Below are 13,948 nucleotides of genomic sequence, written 5' to 3'. Positions count from 1 at the left end.
AAAGGCGTTGCCCCAGTAGTTGTACGCACTGCGGTTTGATACATATGCAATGCAAACGGCAACATCTCGTGCCAATCCTTGTAGGTTACGACCATTTTTTGCACAATCTTCTTAATATTCTTATTAGCCGCCTCGACCGCCCCATTCATCTTTGGACGATAAGGAGAAGAATTGTGATGCTCGATCTTGAACTCCCGGCACAGTTCTACCATCATCTTGTTGTTGAGATTAGAACCATTATCAGTGATGATTCTTTCGGGAACCCCATATCTGCAAATGACATCTCTTTTCAGGAATCTGGCCACGACCTGTTTCGTCACGTTTGCATAAGACGCCGCTTCCACCCACTTGGTGAAGTAATCGATAGCCACTAATATGAACCGATGCCCATTTGAAGCCGTAGGCTCGATCTTTCCGATGATATTAATGCCCCACATAGCAAACGGCCACGGAGACGACATCAAACTCAACGGATTTGGAGGCACGTGCACCTTGTCAGCATAAATCTGGCATTTATGACATTTCCGCACGAAGGTGAAACACTGAGCCTCCATTGTCATCCAGTAATATCCATCCCTTAGCAACTTTTTCACCATCGCATTCCCGCTGGTGTGGGTACCAAACGATCCCTCGTGCACCTCTTTCATCAATTGGCTTGCCTCTTTGTCATCGACACATCTGAGCAAAACCCAATCAAAATTCCTCTTGTACAAAACCCCATCTTTATTCAGATAGAACACCATGGCCAACCTCCTCAGAGTCTTTCGGTCCTTCTTAGACGCCCCCTCGGGATACTCTTGGGTCTCCAGATAACGCTTGATGTCATAATACCACGGCTTTTCATCATCAGGCACTGTTTCGATAACAAACACATAAGCCGGTCTATCCAGCCGTCCCACCTCAACATTAGGAACTTGATTCCACCACTGCATCTTCTAAAGGATTTTCTTCCCTCGGCACATGGTGTAATTCCTCCTTGGTGAAGAATGTCAACAATCTCCTCGTATAATCCCGATATGGAATTAAGTGGGATTGATGCGTATACCATTTCCCGTTAACCTGGTTCACAACCAAAGCTGAATCTCCATAAATAACAAGGTTCTTGATTCGCAAATCAATCGCCTCTTCGACACCCAAGATACAAGCTTCGTATTCAGCCACATTGTTGGTGCATTCAAATGTTAGTCGAGCAGCAAAAGGAATGTGGGATCCCTTCGGCGTAACCAAAACAGCACCAACTCCGCTACCATTCACGTTAACAGCCCCATCAAACATCAGGATCCATTCGGACTCAGGGTCAGGCCCCTCCTCTGGGATAGGTTCCTCACAATCTTTCGATTTGAGAAACATGATGTCCTCATCAGGGAACTCAAATTTCATCGGTTGATAATCCTCAATGGGTTGATGGGCGAGGTAATCAGACAATACACTCCCCTTTATTGCTTTTTGAGAAGTGTACTGGATATCGTATTCAGTCAAAATCATTTGCCATCTCGCAACCCGTCCGGTCAATGCTGGCTTCTCAAATATATACTTGATTGGATCCATCTTGGAAATCAACAAAGTTGTATGAACCAGCATATACTATCTCCGTCGGCGAGCAACCCATGTCAAAGCGCAGCAAGTTTTCTCGAGCAGTGAATATCTTGTTTCATAGTCGGTAAACGTTTTGCTAAGGTAGTAAATTGCATGCTCTTTTCGACCAGACTCGTCATGCTGCCCCAGTACACACCTGTCGCAACCTGAAAAAAGGAAATGCGAAAAAACACCCGGCGAGAAAGAAATGACAGAAGAGTCGCCACCGCGCGTTATTCATCCCAAAGGAGGGAAAGGAAACGCTCGAAGTAAACCTGGAAAAAGGAAAGGAAAAGACAAGGTCTCGTGACGAAATCTTGGGTTCGGGAGCCGATTATGCGAAAGGAAGGTATTAGCGCCCCTACGCATCCGTAGTACTCTACGGGATCCACTTTTGTTGTTCTTGTCTAAAGGGTGCGTGTATATCTAATGTACTACTTACTAAAAGAGGGGTCAAAAGAAAATGACTCGCACGGATGTCGCATCCACTGCATACGTATCTCATTTGAATATGAGAATCAGAGTCTTCGTAGCTCGGCTACCTATGGGTTAAAGAGGAGTGTGCTCTCTAAGACATCGCATCTTATGCCTACGTATCTCATCTGGAATGATAATCAGAGCAAGCTGTAGTTCGGCTGCCTACGGGTTAAGGGTTGTGTTTTTCGGTGAACGATGTTACTACGCAATCTACCGGATGCTCGACCTTTGGATACTTACTCGCCTGTAGTAGAAGGAGTTAACGTGTTCTTAGGATAAGAAAAATCAATGAGTTGGTTTGTGTTTTAGGAATGCTCATGCAAAAGGAAGTCCTAGACGAAGGAACAGTGCTACCTTAATTGACATGCAAACGAGAGACTATACGAAGCCTAGAAATCCTATGGGGAGACGATCACACCATACAAAACAAACATGCATAAAGTAAAATGCCACCAAGGGGGCTCAAACATACATGGGTAGGGCTTTAGTCAAGAGGGGTCATATCAACCTCGACAAACAAGCCATGGAAAGGTAATCAAATGGGCTCTGAACCACTGACACTGAACGTCAGGGTGAGCAGATCAAGCGGGTAATGAGGATAAGACCTCATAGCTCTTAACCCTGGACAGGGTGAGCTCATGACAAAAAATGGGGATTCAGAAAGGTGGAACCCTCTCCACTGACTGACCGGACAAAAGATCTTGGGCTTTTGTTCTGAAGCTTCGACACGTAGTGCGAGCTTAAAGAACGACACACTGAATAACAGGGGATTGATTACTAATCCCTTTTATCCGTCAATTGCCTCTTCAGGGAGGTCTTTAGCACTGATGCCTCTTCTTGGAGGTCTTTGGGCACAAAAGTAAACAAACAAAAGAAAACATTGCCTCCTATTGAGGTCTTCCAGCTAAGAAAGCAGTAAAATGCGAGAAAGATAAAGGATCAAGAGATTTACCACACGGATAAAGATCCGAAGTAATAACAGCTAAAGAAATAAGAAACCCAGAGATCTCTCGAGCTGGCACCATCAAAGAAAACAAGTCAATACAGGTAATCAAAATGAATCTCCAAATGCTATCCCACAAATAAAGTGGAATGCCAAGCAAGCTATCCTTTCCAGAGTCATGTGAGCCCTCACAAAAAACTCAACAAAGAGGTTAGAGTGACAAGATGGGGCACAATCAAGAGTTGCCCCAAATCAAAATGTAACCACATGAATCATGCCATTAAAATTCACAAAAAGACTCACAAAAAGCAACCAATGGTAGGAGGCCTAAACCTCTTGTCAAACAAATGCATTAAAAGGGTATCAAAAATTTCAGGTTGAAAGTATAAAGTAGTGGAAATATGGCAAACCTGATTGGAGAGATCGAATGAAATTGAATTGCCCGGTTGGGTTTGCAAAGCAATCTGAGGGTTTATATGAGATGGAATTGGCTCTTTGCAGATGAGTTCCTTTCAGTCTCTGGAGGTTGCTCTGAACTCTGTTAGCTCTTCTCTCACTATCTTTTTCCCAGGGGTTTTTTGGGAGATGGAAGTCTAGAATTTATAACCTGATTTTTGTGACTTTGTGGGTTCAAAAGAGAGAGGTCCAAGTCCAAGATTTTTCTGTTATATTTTATTTATTTTATTTATTTATTTATTTATTTATTTTTCTTTTTTTTCTTTTTTTTTTCTTTTTTTTTTTTCGTTTTTCGTTTTTTTTTTCTTTTTCAAAACGCGTGGGCTTCGCCTAGCGAGCATGACAGTTCAAGAAATTCCTATGAGCGTAGGTGATTCTGGTGGCTTTTCTTGGGACTCGCTAGGCGACCCATTCTACTCGCCTAGCGAGCATGACAGCTCATGAACAAACTTTTGCTCCTTCAAGATTAACGTCTTGACTGATGAATAGACCCCATTTGAACATGTTGGAAGTATCTCAAGTCATTCCCTTGTGTTGACTGATCACCCAGATAGGACCCACAAAGTGTCTTGGATGATATTCAAGCTTCTTGGATCTAATTCTGATTGACATGATGAAATGCAATATGAAATGTTTAATGACCTAAAAATGAATGCATGAATGAGGGGGGCAAATTTTGAGGTATTACAGCTGCCCCTATTCAATCAACTGGAGACCCGAAAAGAAGATAGCAGCGGCTTTCACACTTTCGAGGTATCAAGGGATTGAATACAATAAAAGCCCGAAAATTTGCACTGAAGTGAAGTGAAGTAACAATGCCTGTCAGAATCGACAAAGAGGTGGCCTTGAAAGAAGAATCCGTATGGTACGGTGAGAGCCAGTCTGAATACCGAAAAAGAATGTTAACCTGGATACCAAAATAAATGGTAACACAGAAATAACCATGGTCTGAATGCCGCTCATCAGTCTGAATACTGGAAATGACTTTGATCTGAACATCGGAAGATATGAGATTATTAATATCGGTCTGAACACCGAGAGGCTGGCCTGAATGCCATAAGTTGCGTCGACCTGAATGTCGAAAACTTCTTCGATCTGAACATCGGAAAACTAGCCTGAATGCCACTTCGATCTGAATATCAGAAAATTGGCCTGAAAGCCACTTCGATCTGAATATCGAAAAATTGGCCTGAATGCCACAAGTTGCATCGACCTGAACGTCGGAAACTTCTTCGATCTGAACATCGGAAAACTGGCCTGAACGCCACTTCGGTCTGAATACCGGAAACTGGCCTGAATGCCACTTCGGTCTGAATACCAGAAACTGGCCTGAATGCCACAAGTTGCATCGACCTGAATGTCGGAAACTTCTTCGATCTGAACATCGGAAAATTGGCCTGAACACCACTCCGGTCTGAATACCGGAAACTGGCCTGAATGCCACAAGTTGCATCTACCTGAATGTCGGAAACTTCTTCGATCTGAGCATCGGAAAACTGGCCTGAACGCCACTTCGGTCTGAATACCAGAAACTGGCCTGAATGCCACTTCGGTATGAATACCGCAAACTGACCTGAATGCCACAAGTTGCATCGACCTGAACATCGAAAACTTCTTCGATTTGAACATCAGAAAACTGGCCTGAACGCCACTTCGGTCTGAATACCGGAAACTGGCCTGAATGCCACTTCGGTCTGAATACCGGAAACTTCATGCCTATTGTCGCATACGCGAAAAACAACCGGCGGGAAAAGACACAGAGCCGCCACCGTGCGTTATTTATCCTAAAGGAGGGAAAGGAAACGCTCGAAGTAAACCTGAAAAAGGGAAAGGAATGGTCTTACGACCAGAGATTGCAAGGTACGGGAGTCGGTTACGCAAGAGGAAGGTATTAGCACCCCTCACGTCCGTCGTACTCGACGGGATCCACGCTCAAAAAGAATAGAATAAGGTTGCTGAATAACTGCTCAAAGAATGCACACGCACTGGAATAAAACACAGACGAGAGGCGGAGAAAGCGGACTCGGTAGGATGTCGCATCCTGGGCCTACGTAGTTTGTCAGACACAAACATCAGAGTCGACGTAGTTCGGGGGGAATGGGAAACGTGCTCGCTAGGACATCACATCCTATGCATACGTATCTTCTCTAACCAGAGGAAGAATCAGAGCACTCGTAGCTCGGCTAACGCACGCCGAAACAAAACGCTAAAAGAAGACGCTGAGACGTCAAAGCAAACACATAATTGGAAACAGAATACCAATCAATGGTCTTACATCCAACTCCAACACACAAAAACCAACAGGAAACCGAATGCCAATCGCTGGACTTACATCAGACTCCGAACAAACAACAAACAAACGGGAAACCGAATGCCAATCGCTGGACTTACATCAGACTCCAAACAAACAACAAACAAACGAACAAGGAAACAGAAAGCCAATAGCTGGACTTACATCCGACTCCAGACAAACGCACACGAAAAGAAGAAGGGTCTCGATTGCAACTAGGGCAAGAGAAAAGGAAGGCCTCGATCGCTACGAGGGCGAGAGAAAAGAAGGATAAGGTTAGTTGTCAGTCAAACTCGACAAGACATCGCATCTCGTGCCTACGTATCTCATCTGAACATGAGAATCAGAGTTGTCGTAGTTCGGTTAAACTATTTCTATTTGTTTTGTGTTTTTTAGGTGAACAACGTTACTACACAATCTACCGGATGCTCGGCCTTTGGAGACTTACTCGCCTGTAGTAGAAGGAGTTAACGTGTCCTTAAGAGAAGATAAAGTTTGTTTGTGTTTTAGGAAAGCTCACGCAAGAAAGGAAGTCCTAGACGAAGGAACCGTGCTACCTTAGTTGACATGCAAACGAGAGACTATGCGAAGTCTAGCAATCCTATGGGGATACAATCACACCACACAAACACGTACAGCATGAAGTAAACACACCAACAAGGGGCTCAAACATCAAGGGTGAGGCTTTAGTCAAGGGGTCATATCAACCTCGACGAAGAAGCCGGACTTTAATCAAGGGGTCATATCCACCTCGACAAACAAGCCAACTGCAGGGTATGAAGGCTCTTAACCACTGGCATTGACCGTCAGGGTGAGCAGATGAAAAGTAATGAGGATTGGACCTCATAGCTCTTAACCCTGGCCTGGGTGAGCTTCAATCAATGAAAACGTGGGGATCCAGAATGTGGGACCCTACTCCACTTGACTGACTCTATATACAAGGATCTTGGGTTAGGTTCAAGAGCCTCAGCACGTAGTGCGAGCATAATGAACGACTCAAACGATTAGCAGGGGACTGAGTACTAGTCCCTTCTATCTGCCAATTTCCTCTTCACTTAGGAGGACTTGAAGTACATGGCACAAAAGTAAACAAACACAGTCATTGCCTCTTAAGGAGGACTTCAGCCAAATGCCTGCCAAAAGAAACGACAGGGCTTCCAGACTACATGGAGTTAGAGGATGATTACCTAGGTGGTATGCCAACCACAAGCAAAGCACAGCTCAAGCAATGAGCTAAAGCTACTAAAGTACCTGTAAGAAAATCAAACAAGTCAATATTCACATTCAGACAAACCAAACAGTCAATCACCAATGTTACAACCAATATGCACACAAGGCAAGTCAACAACTCAAGTGATTTCATCACCAAGGTTCCTACAACACAACCAAGGTTAATTGACAAAGCAAATTTGCATCTCAAGTCATGAGATTGCATCAACCACTAGAGCTAATAGCTTGAACCTGAAATACAAAGCTCAAAAGATGAGTACAAACCACTAGTACCAAAACTAGGGTCAAAGACAAAGCAAAAATTCAAAACAGCAGCCAATATTCAACATGAAGCACATTTGTTCAAGTAAGAACATGTCCTAAAAAGGACCAAGTCTAAAGCATAAAGCAAGGTCATCACATGAGCAAGATATGGCAAAGGCAATTACAAAGCTCACAATTGGACATCAAGAATCAAAATTCCATATTAAAACATAAATGAATCAAACAATCATGAAACTTTTTATGTGCATACAACATGTCAAACATAATCATGATGCCAAATATTAGAATCAACAGAGCTCAATTGACCTAGAAATGAAAATGCACAAGTATGACATCAAATTGTGTGACACACATTGTCACACCATACACTCATGTGTCTAAAACCGAAATGAAAAATGCTAAAAATGCACAACCAAGCCTCAAAAATCATGCAACATGCTAGGAACCAGCATATCAAATTTCAAAGCAATTAGACAATGTATGAGCATTTCACATCAATTTGAATCCAACATGTCACATTTGCATACATGATCAAATAACAACTCATCATAAAAAATCCAAAAATGATAAAATCAGGAAATGGACATTATAAAATACTAGACATCAAGATGAACATATGGAAAAAAGAATGGATTAATTTGGATTAATTTTCAATTCATTATGATTTTTTGAAGTTGACAAGAAAATATTTGAAATAATGAAGAAGTCACATGTTAAATTGGAGGGAAATGAGAAATAGTGTGATTAATTTGAAAAAGTGCATGAGATGGGAATCGAACCATGTAGCAAAAAATATAGGCGCATGAGAAATAAAATGGACAAGTGCTGGAGCCAAGAATCGAACCGTGCATGGAACCAAAACGCATCACTTCATTAATTGAAGTGGCGTCCCTGTCAGCGAGTCTAAGTACATGTGGACACAGTCAACGAAACAGCAGCCAATCATTTAGACATGAGGCTCTAACGTGGATGCATGCATGGTAATGACTAGGATAAACCCTAGGATGCACCAGACGGTGGCGCAAGCGGTGGTTTCCACCGTCTTCTTCATGGAGACGGTGGTGCTACAGTGGAGCTCCACAATAAATTTTCCAGAAAATAGCAAGGCGCACATCAATCGAAAGCTCTCAACATGAGGAACAAGGATCTATCACTTATTTGGTCTAAATCTCAATGAACAATGCAAATCGATTGAAAACATATTTCACCATACAAACTTCAAATCAATACAACTCAACCAATATTCATCCATTTTCCATGAAATTTATATCAGAATTTTCAGCATGAAAAGCTCTACCTAAACATGGCAATGGTTTGAAGAATTAAGAGATGCGAATTTTGACCAACCTGAACTTGCAGTGACCAAAACAGTAGATTCAAACTTCTTCCAGCTCCAGTTCTCCTTCCTCAACCTTGCTATGAAGTCCAGAACACGAATTGATGCTTGAACTGGTCTGGATCTAGCTGAAACTCAAAACTCCATGTTCATGTTCATGTATGGATTTGCTTGATTCTTCACCAATTTCTTCAAATCAATGCTTGAATCCTACCAAATGATGATCAAGGAACAAGAATATGCAATAAAATTCAAGTGTTATGTGAAGAATTTTCGAATTTGGATTGAGAGAAAAATTGGAGGGAAAAATGTGATCTAGATCTAGAATGTGTTAGAATGAAAATTTTGTTACAATTAACCTTTTATATGTTGTGTTAATTATGCTGTAATCATGATTAGGCATTGGCTAATGAAATTTTAATGAAAAATGAGGTGTTATGCACAATTGGAAAATTCACCCTATGCATGGCAATATGAACGTGAACAGTACCATGTGCATGCTCAAAATCACTTAAAATCATCTCATGCACATGTTGGAATTGGAATTTTGTTCATATGATGCACCAAATTTGAATTTGGTATTTTCCCTCCAAAATGGACATGCATGAACAAATGATTATATGAGATAATTTCATGCAATGCAATGATGTATTTGGAAAATATAGGTCAAAAGAAGCAACTTGCAAAAAGAGTGGCCTAAATTGGAATTTTAGATCAAAAGTTATGGCTCTTGGAAGTTTCATGTACACTTGGTGATCATTTGCTCATAACTTCCCAACCATTCATCAGATGCTCATGATCTTGGACTTTTTGGAAATGGGAAAGAAAGATCTTCAACTTTCATGTTGGACAAAATTTCATTTGAAGCTTCTTTGATGTTGGAAAGTCAAGTTGAAAGTGGTCTAAAAACTTGCCATTTTTGGAAACTTGAAATTATAGGTCACTTTCCATTTTGGGAAATTTTTGATCTGGCTTCAAAATCTTCAAGGTAGATGTTTGTCATGATGAATAATCCTCTTTTGGACATGAATGAAGTGTCTCAAACCATTTCTCCACCTCCTAGTGTAACACCCTTCTAAAATACCCCAAATATTTAATAAAAATAATACATATCAATCTGAGTAAATATGCAATCAAGGGTGTCACACAACATTTCACACCATAATAACTGTCAAGCTCTTTATTTAATCAAAATAACATTTTTGCATAATTCGCAGCGGATAGAATTCAACCAACCATTCAAAACATATAACATATTACAGGTAAAAAGGTTCAACATCCAACAATGAAACAATTAAAACATCCCGTCCCGATGTTACATCTATCAGAGCACGACCCACTAAGTAGACTACACTAGACTCCAGGCACTAGCTTCTACTCAATCACTGCTCGTTACCTGAAAAAATAGTTGTAAGGGTGAGTTCCTCAATCGATATAACAAACATTATAAATTATCATGTTATGTTAAGTAATTTAACTCATTAATCACCCAATATCAACACAACTCATATACATACTCAAGATCAATACCACTGATACACATACAACAACCAACATAATGCAACTCTAATGAGACTCGACTCGTCATGCATGTGGTACCATTCGGAGTAAAACTCCCAACTTAAATCATTGCCATTTTATTGGGCATCAAGGCATAAGCCTTCAACTTTCAACTTAAAATTTGCCAATCCAGGCCAACATGGTGTGAGCAAAGCTCCGACTTAATGCATATGAATGTACATGGCATACACGACTTTACAACTCCGACAACATCATAATAATAGCAACACAACAAGGTTTTCAACATAATCAACTTATAATCAACTTTGGCTCATCAAGCCTACAACTCAGTACTTTCAACAACTTTAACACAACTTATCAACATAATTGTATCAACACTTCACAACATAAATCCAACAAAATTACTCATCACAATTAACTATAATAAGCCAATTACCAAGTAGGTTCACAACATTAAAATATCAATTTTTTCTAATTTCCAACAGTGTTAACCGGTTAACGCCCTGGGTTAACCAGTTAACGCAGGACAAAATACATTTTCTGGCAAAACGCAACAGTGTTAACCGGTTAACGCCCTGGGTTAACCGGTTAACGCAGGCAAAACAGCACATTTTCACAAAATATAACAGTGTTAACCGGTTAACGCCCTGGGTTAACCGGTTAACGCAGGCAAAACAGCAGTTCCTGCGCTAACACAAGGCAGAATGCAGAGTTCTCCGCATTTTCCGCCGTTGGGGGACTTCCGGACCTCCGATTCCAATTCCGTAAAAAGCTATACGTTCGGAAATTCACAACTAACCCAAACACATATTCAATTACAGCCTAAACACAGTTTCATCCAACGAAATTTTCCAGCATTCATAATCCCAATTAGGGTCAATTCAACGGCTTATCACTACCCATGACATGTTAATCTATAATACCCATTAAACGACGATAAACCCCCCTTACCTGAGAAAATCCGGCAATCTCTAAGCTTCGAGCTTTTCCGTTCTTCAACCTTTGCTCTCTAGCTCTTCCTCTTTGCCCTTTCTCCACTTTTCACCTTTCAGCCGTTTCTCTGTTTCACGTGAAAAACTCTTTACCAAAACTGAAACCCTTTTTCCTTATTCCAACTTATATATTTTCCAATAATTATTATTCCAAATAATAATAATAATAATAATCCAATAATTCAATTTATTTAATTAAATTAATAAATATATTATTAACTTAATTAAATAATTCTCTTATTTTATTCGGGGTGTTACAACTCTCCCCTACTAAAAGAGTTTTCGTCCTCCAAAACATACCTCAAGCAAATAACTCTGGATAAGACTCTTTCATCTGACTCTCCAGTTCCCAAGTCACATTGCCACCTGCTGGTCCTCTCCAAGCTACTTTCACTAAGGCAATCTCTTTACCCCGCAACTGCTTCAACTCTCGATCCTCAATCCTCATAGGCGATATTTCAACAGTCAGGTTATCTCTTACCTGTACATCATCTACTTGGATCACATGCGACGGATCATGAATGTACCTCCTCAACTGAGACACGTGAAAAACCTCATGCAAATTCGCAAGTGACGGCGGTAAAGCGATACGATAGGCTACCTCTCATATCCTCTCCAAAATCTGATAAGGACCAATAAATCGAGGTGTCAACTTCTTTGACTTCAAAGCTCGACCAACCCCAGTTATCGGAGTAACACGGAGAAACACATGATCTCCCTCTTGAAACTCAAGTGACTTCCTTCTCTTGTCATGATAACTCTTCTGACGACTCTGAGCAATTCTCATCTTCTCCTGAATCATCTTAATCTTTTCTGTAGTCTGTTGAACAATCTCCGGTCCAACCACAACACTCTCACCGGACTCATACCAACATAAAGGTGTCCGACATCTCCTACCATACAAAGCTTCAAACGGTGCCATACCAATGCTCGAATGAAAACTATTGTTGTAGGTAAACTCAATCAAAGGTAAATAACAATCCCAAGCACCTCCCTTCTCCAAAACACAAGCTCTAAAAAGATCCTCTAGTGACTGAATCGTCCTCTCAGTCTGACCATCAGTCTGCGGATGATATGCAGAACTCAATCTCAGCTTAGTTCCCAAAGCCTTCTGCAAACCTTCCCAGAATTTCGATGTAAATCTAGGATCTCTGTCCGAAACAATACTCGACGGAATACCATGCAAACTTACAATCTTCTCAATATACAACTCAGCTAATTTCTCTAACGGATAGTCCATTCTGATCGGAATGAAATGAGCCGACTTTGTCAATCTGTCAACAATCACCCAAATAGCTTCAAAATTCTTAATTGTCTTCGGTAACCCAGAAACAAAATCCATACTGATACTATCCCACTTCCACTCTGGAATAGCCAACGGTTGCATTAGCCCAGACGGCTTCTGATGCTCAATCTTTGACTTCTGACAAGTCAAACAGGAATAAACAAAACTCGCAATTTCTTTTTTCATTCCCGGCCACCAAAATAACTTTTTCTAATCGTGATACATCTTCGTAGCTCCAGGATGAATACTCAACCCACTACGATGTCCTTCTTCAAGAATACTCTTCTTAAGTTCGGCAACATCCGGAATACACACCCGCTTACCAAATTTCAGAATACCATTTTCATCAACTCTGAATTCCCCACCTTGTCCTTGATTCACTAACGTCAACTTATCAACCAAAAGCATATCGGATTTCTGACCCTCTCTGATCTCGTCCAGAATACCACTTGTTAACTTCAACATTCCCAATTTAACACTATTGTGAGTACTCTCACACACCAAACTCAAGTCTCTAAACTGCTCAATTAAATCCAATTCCTTAACCATTAGCATAGACATATGTAATGATTTCCGACTCAATGCATCAGCCACTACGTTTGCTTTACCCGGATGGTAATTCAAACCAAAGTCATAATCCTTCAGAAACTCTAACCATCTTCTCTGTCTCATATTCAGCTCTTTCTGATCAAACAAATACTTTAAACTTTTATGGTCACTGAAAACCTCAAATCTTGACCCGTACAAGTAATGCCTCCATAGCTTCAGAACAAACACCACCGCCGCCAACTCTAAATCGTGCGTCGGGTAGTTCCTCTCATGAACCCTCAGCTGTCTTGAAGCATAAGCTATAACCTGCTTATTCTGCATCAACACGCCACCCAAACCCAACAATGAAGCATCACAGAAGACTTCAAATGATTCCGACGGACTCGGTAATATCAGAATAGGAGCAGTAGTTAACCTTCTCTTTAACTCTTGGAAACCTCCTTCACATTTTGAATCCCAAACAAACGCTTGCCCCTTTCTAGTCAACATCGTCAATGGTAACGCCAACTTAGAAAATCCCTCAATGAACTTCCTATAATAACCAGCCAAACCAAGGAAACTTCGAATCTCAGCAACAGACTTCGGAGCTTCCCACTTAGATACCGCTTCTATCTTAGAAGGATCAACAGCAACACCACCTCTTGAAATCACATGACCAAGAAAACTTATCTCTCCTAACCAAAATTCACACTTGGACAATTTAGCAAATAACTTCTTTTCTCGCAGAACTCCCAAAACCACTCTCAAATGTCCAGCATGCTCTTTTTCAGATTTCGAATACACCAAAATATCATCAATGAACACCACAACAAACTTGTCTAGGTACGGATGGAAAATCCTATTCATATACTCCATAAATACTCCAGGCGCATTAGTCACACCAAAAGGCATTACAGAATACTCATAATGTCCATACCTTGTTCTGAAAGCAGTCTTCTGAATATCCTCAGTTTTCACACGGATCTGATGATACCCAGATCTCAAATCTATTTTGCTGAACACACTTGCACCAACCAACTGATCCATCAAA

This window comes from Lathyrus oleraceus, chromosome 2 (assembly GCF_024323335.1).
Source record: "Lathyrus oleraceus cultivar Zhongwan6 chromosome 2, CAAS_Psat_ZW6_1.0, whole genome shotgun sequence".
In the NCBI taxonomy this organism is placed as follows: domain Eukaryota; kingdom Viridiplantae; phylum Streptophyta; class Magnoliopsida; order Fabales; family Fabaceae; genus Lathyrus; species Lathyrus oleraceus.
The sequence above is the reverse complement of the archived record's forward strand: the minus strand, read 5'-3'. Positions refer to the sequence as shown.